General features: G+C 38.5%; 1 protein-coding gene across 1 annotated transcript in view; it reads right to left on the bottom strand.

Annotated features, from left to right (window-relative positions):
• The window catches only part of GABRB1 (gamma-aminobutyric acid type A receptor subunit beta1), a 684,756-nt gene that overhangs the window by 390,507 nt on the left and 281,497 nt on the right, over positions 1-12,752 (bottom strand). The window lies entirely within an intron of this gene.

Here is a 12,752-nt window from a genome sequence, read left to right as displayed (position 1 = left end):
ATATGCATGTGAGAGCTGGGCAATGAAAAAGGAAGACTGAAGAAGAGTCAGTGCTTTTGAGTTGTGGTGCTGGCGAAGATTGCTGAAAGTGCCATGGACTGCTAAAAGAACTAACAGATCTGTCCTGGAAGAAGTGCAGTCAGAATGCTCCTTAGAAGTAAAAATGCCCAGACTTCATCTCACCTACATTGGCCATGTTGTAAGAAGGGACCATTCCCTAGAAAAGGATATCATGCTTGGCAAAGTGGAGGGACAACAAAAAAGGGGAAGACCCTCAATGAGATGGATTGATACAGTGGCTGCAATGATGAGCTTGTGTATAGCAAAGATAGTGGCGCTGGCACAGGACTGGGCAGTGTTTCATTCTGCTGTACATGAGGTTGCTATGAGTTGGAAATGACTCAATGGCACCCAACAACAACGTAATTTGATACAAAATAGTTTCTACTGGATCATTTACTCCTCATTTTTTTTTTAAAAGAAAATATTTCTGGTATCTTTGAAAATCTGAGTTCCTTGTTTTGTTCTCTATAATGTAAGTCTATGAATGTCTATTCTTCATACTTTCCTGCAGCACATCATCCTGAAGTTTACAGGGTATCACATTAATAGTAATAAATAGCCTTCTAAGTTATCATCTACCCCTTCCTTTAAGATTATTTTCTAAGAAAATTTCCCCATGATTTTATGGGACATCCTAGTAATTATTTTATATGAACAAGTCCTTTTAGCTTCCAACTGTGCAAAGTCACTCACTTTTGTGTGAAAAGCTATCAGTATCAGTAGGGCCCAAGCCAAAAAGGTGAGTCAAATTATGCACTATATGTCTAAGCCAGCATTTGTGTTGAGTTACTGTTCTAGTTGGAGCCACCATGCTAGAGTCAGCCTGCTGTGGAATCAAAGACAGAGCTAGAACCTTACCATCCATTCAGGTTGGTGCCTTAAACTAACTAGTCTGGAGCAAGATGTGGAGTGTAGCCACTTCCCCTATAAGTTTGAGGCTGAAGTCTCCAAAAGTCTGCCCTAATGTGAGGTCATAGTGCAGGATTCTTGTAAAAGAAATTTCCCTTTGAAGATGAGCTGATGAGTAACATTTACCAAATACTCAAAGAAAGCAAACAATATGAAATCGTACACTTGAGAAAATGGTAATAATTACATCAACAGTAATATCAGTAACAACAATAATAGCTAACATCCACGAACCAGGCATTGCACTAAATGCTTTACATGCGTATCTCATTATTATCAAAACAACCCTATAAGGTAGATACTATTATTTTTGCCCTCTTATGGCTGAGTAAACTGATGGACAGAAGGATTTTAACTTTCAAGGGTAAAGAAGTATAATCAGTGGATCCAGAATTACCTTTTAGTTATCCCAGTTCAATCACATTGGTAGGCAACTTGCTCTACTGCAATCTGAAAGGCATTACTTATAATTAATATTTCCAAAGAAGAAAAAAAACATAAGAAATAAAAAAAATTATTTAGGAGGTTATAAAAAAATTAGAAAATGTGGAAATTTAAAATATAGTTACTAATACAAAAAATTTCAAATGATGACCCAAGTGGTAGATTGGATGTACATTAACCTGAATTACCGAGCTAAAAAAATAACTTGAGGAAATGTCTAAGAATTCATTGAAAAAAAAAAAAAGAAATTATAAAACATTTTTTTAAAAAAAACATGAATAAAATAGATCCATAAGGAGAGAATAGGGAAAACAATGACAAATCAATATTTGGTGATATAATAGCTGCAAAATTTCCAGAATGAATAAAACACTAGAGTCTTCAATTTAAATAAAATATCCCAGAAAGCTGAGCAGTCTTATAAAGGTAAAACAAAAATCATCAAAACCCTACACCAAATCACATTATAGTCATATCAAGGATAGAATCAATGATAGAGAGAAAATTCTAAAGCATGATAGAAATTTTTCGTTTTTCTTCATTAGTAATTAAATCACAATCATTAAAAGATTGTGGAAATGAACCTTCCAAGTACTGAGTAAAAATATCTTCGAAAGTAGAATTCTACACATTGTCAAAATCTCATTCAAGAACCTGAGTGAAATAAAGGCATTTTCTTTATAAGGACTCAGGAATTTTACAACAAACCAGACACTCACTATTTTCTTCCAGAAAGAAGAGAAACAAAACCAAAAGGAAATCAGGAAATGAAAGAAACAAGAGTGAACAACAACAAAGCAAAATCAGTAATACTTATTGGTAAATACAAATGAGCACTGATTCTTAAAATACCATAGTAATAATGATTAATTTACATTATCTGAAATAAGCAGAAATTAAAATTTATAAGAAATATTCAGGAAGAATATAGAGGGGTGCTCTATTACTCAGGATTTTCAAAAGAAACAGAATCAATATATGTGGATAGATGATAGCTAGACAGAGGGGGAAAGTGAAGTGTAGGGGAATAGATTTATTTTAAGCAATCTGTTCATAGAAAGCAGGCTGGAATCTCCAGTAGGATATCTATGCGCAGTAGATACCCTTGAGGCAGTATCCAGTCTTTTCCAGAAACCTCAGTTTTTGCTCTTAAGGCTTCAACTTATTGAATGAGGCCCACCCACATTATGGAGGATAACTAGCTTTACTTAAGATTAACCAATTTAAAGGTTAATCACATGTAAATGCTTTCATAGCAACATCCAGACTAAACATGTGGGCACCAAAGTCTAGCCAAATTGACACCTAAAATTAACTATCACAGTAGTTAGAACAAAATAACATATTTGTGAATGGACTAGATATACAGATTAAATTTAGGCTTTTCTTAAAAAAAAAAAAGGGCTAAATATAAATATGACGTTCAAGTGTCATACTTGACGATATTATACTTGCATTCATTATCTATCTACAGTATTACATACACACACCACTTATGTCATGGAGATTTCATGTGTTACAGAGTAGAGCTGTGCCTAAGGCATTTGACTGCTAACTAGAAGGCTGGAGGTTCAAATCCACCAGCCACTCCTTGGAAGGAAGATGGGGCAATCTACTTCTGTAGAGAGAGTGACTGGGAAACCCAAGGAGGGGTCACTATGAGTCGAATCGACTTGATGGCAGTGAGTTTGTTTTTTTTTTTTTAACGACCTTTCAAAAGCAGATTGCCAGGTCTTTCTTTCAACGTGCATCTGGGTGGGTATGGACCACCAAACTTTCAGTTAGTGAAAGTTAAATATTTGTACACCTAACTATTTGCTCCACCCAGAGATGGCCATGAGTCAGAATCTACTCAACGGCAACTGGTTTTTATATACATATATATTTAGATGCTAAATGAGTACTATTTGTATTTTGTTCATCTTTCAAAATTTCTGAAAAAGAAAACAATGAAAGTAAAAGTAAAAAACAACCACCATAACAAAGAAGGAAATAGTAACAGACCTTTGCTGAGGCCACATGCACAGGGTAGATGAGCAAAGGGGTCTCTCTTTGTCCTCCTTCCCTGCTCTGTGCCATGGTCAGCTTGTCTTGATGGGCCATGAAATGCCCAAGGCTGGGCCCTGTCCAGTGCAGAAAGGCAGGGCTTTAGGGAAGGATGGGAAGGAGGGAGCCTTGTGCTGTGGATTTTCCAGCTCCCAGCAAGAGGGCAGGAGCCCCTGGAATGCCTGGTAGAATAGCAACTCTGCTAAGACTCCTCACCTGTGCCAGGCAGGCAAGAGGGCCTGGAAGGTTCAGGAGGGTGCTGAGGAAAAACCCAGTATCCCCGGAATAAACAGGGACCCTTAGGGAAACAAATGTAAGCATTAGCCAGCTCCTGAAAGGTGGGCATGGTGAGGGGCATGGATCCCTAAGGGATGCTTCAGAATCTGGGATTGGGGGTAGAAACAGAAAAGATGTCTAGTGTGGCCTTTTGCTTTTACTATTCAGAGCCTCCTAGACACACGAAACCCTGGAGCAACTGGCCAATCAGCACAGCTCTCTCTCCACTTAAAATCCTCTACAGTAATCCTGACAGAGTTACTACTGTAGCGTCAACCAGTCTGTGCTATCTCATGACCACGTACTCGAACCACAAGTCAGTCCATCCAATATGCTCAGACAACCCCCTGTGTGTATCATTAGGCACCATACTGAGGGTGCGGAGAGGAAGAAGTCACGGCACCTGTGGAACATCTAAGGAGTTGACCATCCAGAGCAAAGATAGGAGAAAAAGCAGTCATCGAAATGCAAAAAGTGATGAGCTTTAAGAGAAACACAGAGATGATGCTCTTAAGAGTCTGGGCGAGGGAGAAATTCCTCTTGACTGTGTGTCAGAAAACAGGAGATAAGTAAAGGTCTTGTTAAAGAGATGAGCTTTGGGGTGAAGGGAAAGCTCCAATTTCAACAAAAGACATTATGGGAGATTGGAGAGTGGGAAAATGGTTTCTAGGGGGAGAGAACAAGAACTAGGACATGAGGTGGAAAAGCTTGGAGCATGCTTGCTGCCTGTGGAGAGATGGGCATGGCTAGGTGTGCACACATAGGAGAGGAGAGATCTAGGGCTGCAAAATGGGTTAGGACCTGTTATTGAATTGTATCCCCCAAATTATGTATTGTAAATGCTAACCCTTATGTTTCTGGATATAATCTCATTTGGGAATGGGATTTGCTTTATGTGAGTGAGGCCATATCATTGTGTAAGGTGTGTCTTAAGTGAATCGCTTCTGAATATAAAACAAGAAGATTAGGCAGGAGAAGCAAACACAGATGGGGAAAGATAGATGTCATGCCACATGAAGATCACAAAGTAATCTTGGAACAGAAACTGAAAAGAAACAAGGACCTTCCTCTACAACTATAGAGAGAGAGCCTTCCCTTAGAGCCAGTACCATGAATTCATATTTGTATCCTCATGAACTGTGAGAAAATAAATTTGTTTCTTAAGTTAAAAAAAAAAAAAAAGAATGAAAATAACAATGCACCATTGATCTGAGTACCATCCTTAGTTCTGAAATCAGGCCACCTTAGCACCTCAAGAACAGACTGTCTAGAATCAGAGGCATTTACTGTCACTCCACTCTGATTTGATTAGACTATATGGTCAGGTTAATTACAGTATCAACTTACTAAAAACCAAAAAACCAAACTCACTGCCATGGAGTCGGATCTGACTCATAGAGACCCTTCCTTGGATTTCTGAAACAGTATCACTACAGAAGTAGATTGCCCAACCTTCCTTCCAAGGAATGGCTGGTGGGTTTGAACTGCCAGCCTTTGGGTTAGCAGTCAAATGCCTTAGCCACTATGCCACCAGAGCCCCTATCAAGTTACTGAAAAGGTAAAATCCTGGTTTAGAAATTTCTGTTGATGTTGTTGTTAGTTGCTATTGAATTGGCTCCAATTCATGCCCACTTTATTGTAACAGAATGAAAAATTGCCAGGTCCTGTGCCATTTTCAGGAGCTCTGGTGGTGTAGTGCGTAAGGCACTTGACTGTTAACCAGAAGGCTGGAGGTTCAAACCCACCAGCCACGCCTCACAAGGAAAGCTGGGCAATCTATTTCCATGGTGATACTGCCTCGGAAACCCAAGGAGTGGTTGCTATGAGTCAAAATTGACTCGACGGCAGTGAGTTTGGTTTTGGTTTGGTGCCTTCTTCATGATTACTGGTATCAAACAAAGGACTGGTTTGAGGATTTTGTTGTATTTTTATGATGATTATGTCAATCCATCTCATTGAGGGTTTCTCTTATATCAGCTGACCCTCTACTTTACCACCCCTGCTCACCTTTTCTAGTGATTCATTAGAGACTACATCAGAAGATTAATTTACCAGATAATTTACAACTGTTTTGGAGATATATAGAGATGTAATATTTATTATCTAAATATATACATATATTTTTATCTACATAAAAATTATGTGGTATCTTTTCATTTGATTGATTGAATTTCTTGTTTTCTTTGGAGTATTTAACCTTTCTAAGTTTTTTATGGTTTCTGAATTCTGCAGTACCATTCATGTTGACATTGGAGAAGAAATAAGATTCTAAGCACATAGGAAGTCTTGTACTATGAACTGTCTTGGCAGATCATTCTGGAACAGTTGAACAAATAAATGTAACTGTATTAATTCTAGGAAAGTGTTGGGGGTGGTGCATGGGGATGTTAAAAGTTTAACTGGAATCTGTCCAACCTTAGTAGATGTATCCTGGACATAAAAGATATGTTTGTCTCTGGGTTATTGAACTCTATCATGCCTATTTTATCCAAAGTTTGTGTATAAATGAAGTAGAAGCCAATAATCATAAAAATATGCAAAGATCTTTTAGATCAGCGTAGCTGCCATGGCTAATATCGTATTCAACAATATTTACAAAATAGATTTTAGAACATGCTACTATTTCTGTGTGGCTTTCTAAAATGAAAAAGATTTTTTTATTTTAGAGTATTATTGACAGTTTGAGCTATATTATTTAATTTGTCTTTTTAAAAATATTTTTTAACATACTACTGCCCTTTTGGAAGGAAGACTGGGCAATCTACTTCCACAGAGATACTGCCTCAGAAACCCAAGGAGGAGTCACTATGAGTCAGATCCGACTCGACGGCAGTGAGTTTGGTTTGATTTTCTGACTGCCCTTAGTTTTGGATTTTCTAATTCAGGACTATGAATTAAAGGAATAACCTTAAGGCACTGTGTCATACAAACATATAGCTAGAATCATTTGGAATGATTGGCTGCAGACAAATTCTACTAGCTGGCTAATGTTCCTCAATAAAAGGAGCTTTGCCAAGATTAATAAATAATATGTGATTTCCTAACAGCCCCTAATGAAAATACTTGTCAGTAGCTTAAAAACATTGAGAAGAATGGGAATTCCCAAGCACTTGATTGTACTCATGAGGAATCTGTACCTTGACCAGGAGGCTGTCATTCAAACAGAACAAGGGGACACTACATGGTTTAAAATCAAGAAGGGAGTGCGTCAGGGTTGTATTCTGTCTCCACACTTATTCAATCTATATGCTGAGCAAATAATCCGAGAAGCTGGACTATATGAAGAAAAATGTGGTATCAGGATTGGAGGAAGAATCATTAACAACCTGAGATATGGAGACGATACAACTTTGCTTGCTGAAAGTGAGGATGACTTAAGGCACCTACTGATGAAGGTTGAAGAATACAGTCTGCAGTATGGATTACATCTCAATATAAAGAAAACAAAAATCCTCACAACTGGACCAATGAGCAGCATCGCAATAAACGGAGAGAAGATTGAGGTTGTCAAAGAATTCATGTTGCTTGGTTCTACAATCGATGCCAACGGAAGCAGCAGTCAGGACATTAGACGACGTGTAGCATTGGGAAAGTCAACTGTGAAGGAACTGTATCAAGTGCTGAGGAGCAAGGATATCTCATTGAGGACTAAGGTGCGCCTGACACAAGCCATGTTATTTCCAATCGCCTCGTATGCATGTGAGAGCTGGACAATGAATAAGGAAGACCGAAGAAGAGTTGATGCTTTTGAGTTGTGGTGCTGGCGAAGAATGCTGAAAGTACCATGGACTGCTAAAAGAACTAACAGATCTGTCCTGGAGGAAGTGCAGCCAGAATGCTCCTTGGAAGCAAGAATGGCCAGACTTCATCTCACTTATTTTGGTCATGTTGTCAGAAGGGACCATTCCCTGGAGAAGGATGTCATGCTTGGTAGGGTGGAGGGTCGACAAAAGAGGGGGAGGCCTTCAACGAGATGGATTGACATGGTGGCTGCGATGATGGGCTCAAGTATAGCAGGGATTGTGGGGCTGGCGTGGGATTGGGCAGTGTTTCGTTCTGCTGTGCATGGGGTCGTTATGAGTTGGAAACGACTCGACGGCACTTAACAACAACAACAACAGCTTAAAAATCTATCAAATTAGGAAGAGAACAGATAAAACAAACAAACAAATTACTTGGCTACCACCCTTTAGATAGATACTAGCTGATTGCCCAGTTATGTACTAGACCATGGGGTGAATGTGTAGCAGCACACAGCAGGAATTTGTTCTGGTTAAGTTCATGGGCTTTGAAGTACAGTGTCCTTGGGTTCAATCTAATCATGGCTTCTAATTAGTTTAGAGATGTTGGGTAAGTTATTTAATTTCTCTGAGATCCATTTTCTTCATCTGTTATAAGAGAAAGTATTATATTGCCTCCTGAACTCATGCATATGTTAAATGAAATGAAAATTGTGCTTGGCAGTTAATAATATTTGATGAATGGTAGTCATTATTATTGCAATAATTATTAACTTGTATCCAAAATTATCCAGGGCTTACTCAATAAAGGTAATTAGAAAGAAATCAAATGGTTCAAAGGAAGAGAAATCTTCAAAATAATGAGGAATACATTTGAGTATAAATTTGCAAATGCTAAGATGGTGGCATAGTGCCTAAGGCATTTTACTGCTACCCAGAAGGATGGCAGTTCAAACCCACCAGCCACTCCTTGGATGGAAGGTTGGGCAATCTACTTCCGTAGTGATACTGCCTTGGAAACACAAGGAGGTGTCGCTATGAGTCGGAGACAACTCAATGGCACATAACAACAACAAGAACAAGATGATTAAAACTTAGCTTTAAAAATCAGCCAAATAGCTGTCTTTACCTTCTTTAGAATGGGGAACAATATAAAATTCAATAGAAGACAAATGATTAGCTCATTTTTCATAGGCTACTTAATATTATTTTTGTCTTCTGAGGTGAGTGCCCTGTGATATTTACATTAATATTTTAAGATTATTGTCATTTTAGCAGAAATCTCTTTTTCTCCAGTCAAACAAAATATTTTCATGTTTTGATTCAATCTTAATGTGACTTTCACAACATCCAAAGAACAAACATTTCCAGCTAAGCAAGCAATGGGAAAATAGAGTAGAATGTAATTCATTTTGGAGTGGAATTTGTTATAATGCATCTCTTCCCTGGATGAGTAACATCTGCAATTACAAAAGTCCCCGAGCATTCTCTATCAGGTAGTCTTTTTCCTGTGTAAGAAAATGTAAACAGAAAGAGATTATGATTTTCACCTCTGCTACTGTGTCTTGTGTGTGTGCTTGTGTGTGACTGTATGGGTATGTGCAAAGAGCACACTTTAAAAACGTGCTGATCACGCTTTGTCAGCATCTGATCTCTAAAGAAGCAGAAGAAAAATAACACTATAGGACTCCTGTCCTCTATTGCATGGGTTGGAGTAGAGCAGTCTGCTCAGAAAACAGATGGTCATGTCAGTCTTAGATTATCTTTTTTTTTTTTTTTTTCCTGAGTGGAGAAGAGGTGGTTTAGCCACCAGAAGCATGTCTGTTGTGTTTCCAGGTGAGAGATGGGCATTACTTTTTATTTTCCCAAATAGTAGCAGCCTCCTCTTCAGTTTGTTCAGTGGTCTTGAACACTCTTTGTTATAACAGCATTTACCACAGTATCTGGTGTGTGCTGGTTTCCTGACAGTCTCCGTAAAGTGACGTATTAAATCAATGGACAAACTAATTAAAGGCCATATATCTGACTTCCAGTGGAGGCTCTTAGGATAGAAATAATAATTTAGCTAATAATTATAGCACTACTTCTTTGTTTAATGTTTACTAACATGCCTGTCTCTGTACTAAATGTTTCTCAGAAGAACCCTGTGAAATAGGTACTACTTTCAATTTCCACCTTTCAAAGGAAAAAATTAAGCTTTAGAAAGTTGGAGAATATTGCTCAGGGCAATCTAGCTGGTCAGCTGTAAGACCAAATCAAAACTTTCTCAGTGCTGGAAACCACTGCCTGATGCTGCCTGCAAGCTCATGCAATACTGCAATAAGCAGGACCACAATCACCTCAGTGCCCAGATAAGTTAATTAGAGCAGATTCTAACTTGTATTACTTGACCTCTGCCAAGTATACTAGCTCTGAGTGCATTCACACTGCCAGCTTTGGTACCCTCTTTTCCCTGCAATTTTGTCCTGGCCCTTAGATACCCTTCAAGCCAGGAACTGAACACCTCCCCAAGCACACACCCCAGGGATCAACATTCACTTAAACAATAAAGAGGCCTATAAAGTGAGTAATAATGCCAGGGAGGAATTTACTCCTCAATACAATCAACCTTACGAGACAGAAAGGGTAGCATTTGCCCCGAAACAAAGCTCAGAAGGCTGAAAGGGCAGGAAGAAGGATAAATGGAAAAGGGGAACGCAGGAAAGTGGAGGGGGGGATGTTGTTACATTAAGGAGACTGCAACTAATCTCATGGAAGAAAATGTGTACAAATTGTTGAATGGAAAACAAATATGCTCTATAAACTTTCACCCAAACTATAAAAAAAAAAAAGCCTTATTGGAGCAAGGAGGAGCTACTGCACTATCTCTATAATGTTTGGAGAGGAGCCATGTACAGTATTTGCATCAGGGACTGCAGGCTGCCTTGCCATGTTCCAGATACTCATCAGTGGCCTCTGGCTTACTAAGTAGGATTGACATCCCTTAAATCCCAACATTCAACTCAAATCCATATTATCTTATGGATGAGCCCCAAAGTCCTACTGAACATAAAGTGATTTGAAATCTAGGCTTGTTTGATCACAACCCTAATCCTTGAGTCTCCAGATACAATTAGATGAAGCAGACAACCAAGGAATAGGGTCAGGGCACATGCTAGTGAGCATGTGGGTGGTTCTTCCCAACTCATATTATTGTAGTTGCATAATGTCAGGAGAGAAATATTTTTCCAGCATTATTTCCAGCCTGGTGTATTTGAGATATCATCCTGGTGGCATCATATCTCTCTGACTAGACATTATTTGTGCACATTCTTCAGGAAATATCATGAAGTTTAATTATTTTAGCTATTTAGTGCCTAAGGCATTTGACTGCTAACCATAAGGCTGGTGGTTCAAATCCACTAGCCACTCCTCAGAAGGAAGGTTGGGCAATGTACTTCCATGGTGATACTGCCCTGGAAACCCAAGGAGGGGTCACTATGAGTGGGATCCGACTCAATGGCAATGGGTTTATTATTGTTTAATTTTCTTTATTGACATTGAAAACAAGGAAAACATCCATTTTGAGGAAAGTAAATGACTTAAGAGTGTAGCATGTCATTCTCTCAGCTGTAAAGTAGTAATATTTTGAGTTTCTTGAAAATAAAGACAGCCATAAAACCAGAACATGGAAATGGAACCTGTAGAAAAGCATAAATTCATTATACTCTATTTTTCCATCGTGAAATGCTACATTCAACCATAGTTCCTAATTTTCTCAAGCTTCTTAGCATAAACCAAATCTCTTGATATCTCATTTGGCATGTGTATGTCTAGATAAAAGAAAGAAAGGAGGTTGATCTTCAAAGACTTTTTACTTTTCTCTAAATATGGCATTCCTCACTACTCTTTCTATATGGAGATGAATAAAAATGACTATATTTTTGGCACATACATTTTCTTTGGTACAGAATTATCCTGTGACACAAAAGACTAAAGTATATAACACTTGAAAATAATGAGCAATAATATAGTTTCCTGCACCAAGATAATGGCTTCATTCTTCCTGGACCCCACTAATCCAATGACTCAAAAATCTCAGAGCATATAAAAGAATGAAATTTCTCTTCATTGTCAAGTATGAACAAACCTGGAGGTATTATAAAAGGCTAGGAGCAGATATCATCAAAGGTAATCCAAATGAGTCTATAAGAGCCATGAAAGAACCTTCCAGTTAATCTTGAAAGCAGTTGCACCTCCCCAGAAAGTGGAACAGTACATTACAGAGATAGATTCTTAACCAATAAAGCAGTTCCCAGGAATAGGAATACCAGTACCAGTTCCTGCTGAGTCAATCCCAACTCATGGTGAACACATGAGTGTCCGAGTAAAACTGTGCTCTATAGGGTCTTCGATGCTTTATTTTTCAGAAGCAGATCACCAGGGCTTTCTTCTGAGTGCTTCTGGGTAGACTTGAACCTCCAACTTTCTGGTTATCAGTCAAATCCATTAACTGTTTGTACCACCCCAGGGCTTCTGGAATGGGAATGTTGTTAGGTGCCATTGAGTCAATTCTGACCTATGGTTGACTCTGCGTACAACAGAACAAAACACTGCCCAGACCTGCACAATCCTCATAATCCCTGCTACTCCTGAGCCCATCGTTGCAGTCACCATATTGATCTATCTCGTTCAGTCTTCCCCTTTTTTGCTGACCCTCTACTTTAACAAGCATGATATCCTTCTCCAGGGAATGGTCCCTTCTGACAAAGCGACCAACAGAAGAAGGTGAGATTAAGTCTGGCCATTTTTGCTGCTAAGGAGCATTCTGGCTACACTTCTTCCAAGATAGATTTATTCATTCTTATGGAAATCCATAGTATTTTCAGAATTCTTTACCAACAACACAATTCAAAGGCATCAATTCTTTTTTGGTCTTTCTTATTCATTGTCCAGTTTTCATATGCATATGAGGCAATTGAAACACCATGGCTTTGGTTAGGTGCACCTTAGCATTCAAAGTGATATCTTTGCTTCTTAACACATTAAAGAGCTCTTTTGCAAGAGATATGCCCAGTGAAATATTACATCTGATTTCTTGACTGCTGCTTCCATGGATGTTGACTGTGGATCCAAGTAAAATGAAATCCCTGACAACTTCAATCTTTTATTTATTTATCACAATGTTGCTTACTGGTCCAGTTGTGAGGATTTTTGTTTTCTTTACTGAAAACATACTGAAGGCTGCAGTCTTTAATCTTCATCAATAAATGCTTCAAGTCATCTTCACTTTCA

The sequence above is a fragment of the Orycteropus afer genome, unplaced genomic scaffold (assembly GCF_000298275.1).
Source record: "Orycteropus afer afer isolate SDZICR_OR568_19922 unplaced genomic scaffold, OryAfe1.0 scaffold00246, whole genome shotgun sequence".
Taxonomy (NCBI): Eukaryota; Metazoa; Chordata; class Mammalia; order Tubulidentata; family Orycteropodidae; genus Orycteropus; species Orycteropus afer.
Note: the sequence above shows the minus strand (reverse complement) of the source record. Positions and strands in the feature narration are given on the sequence as shown.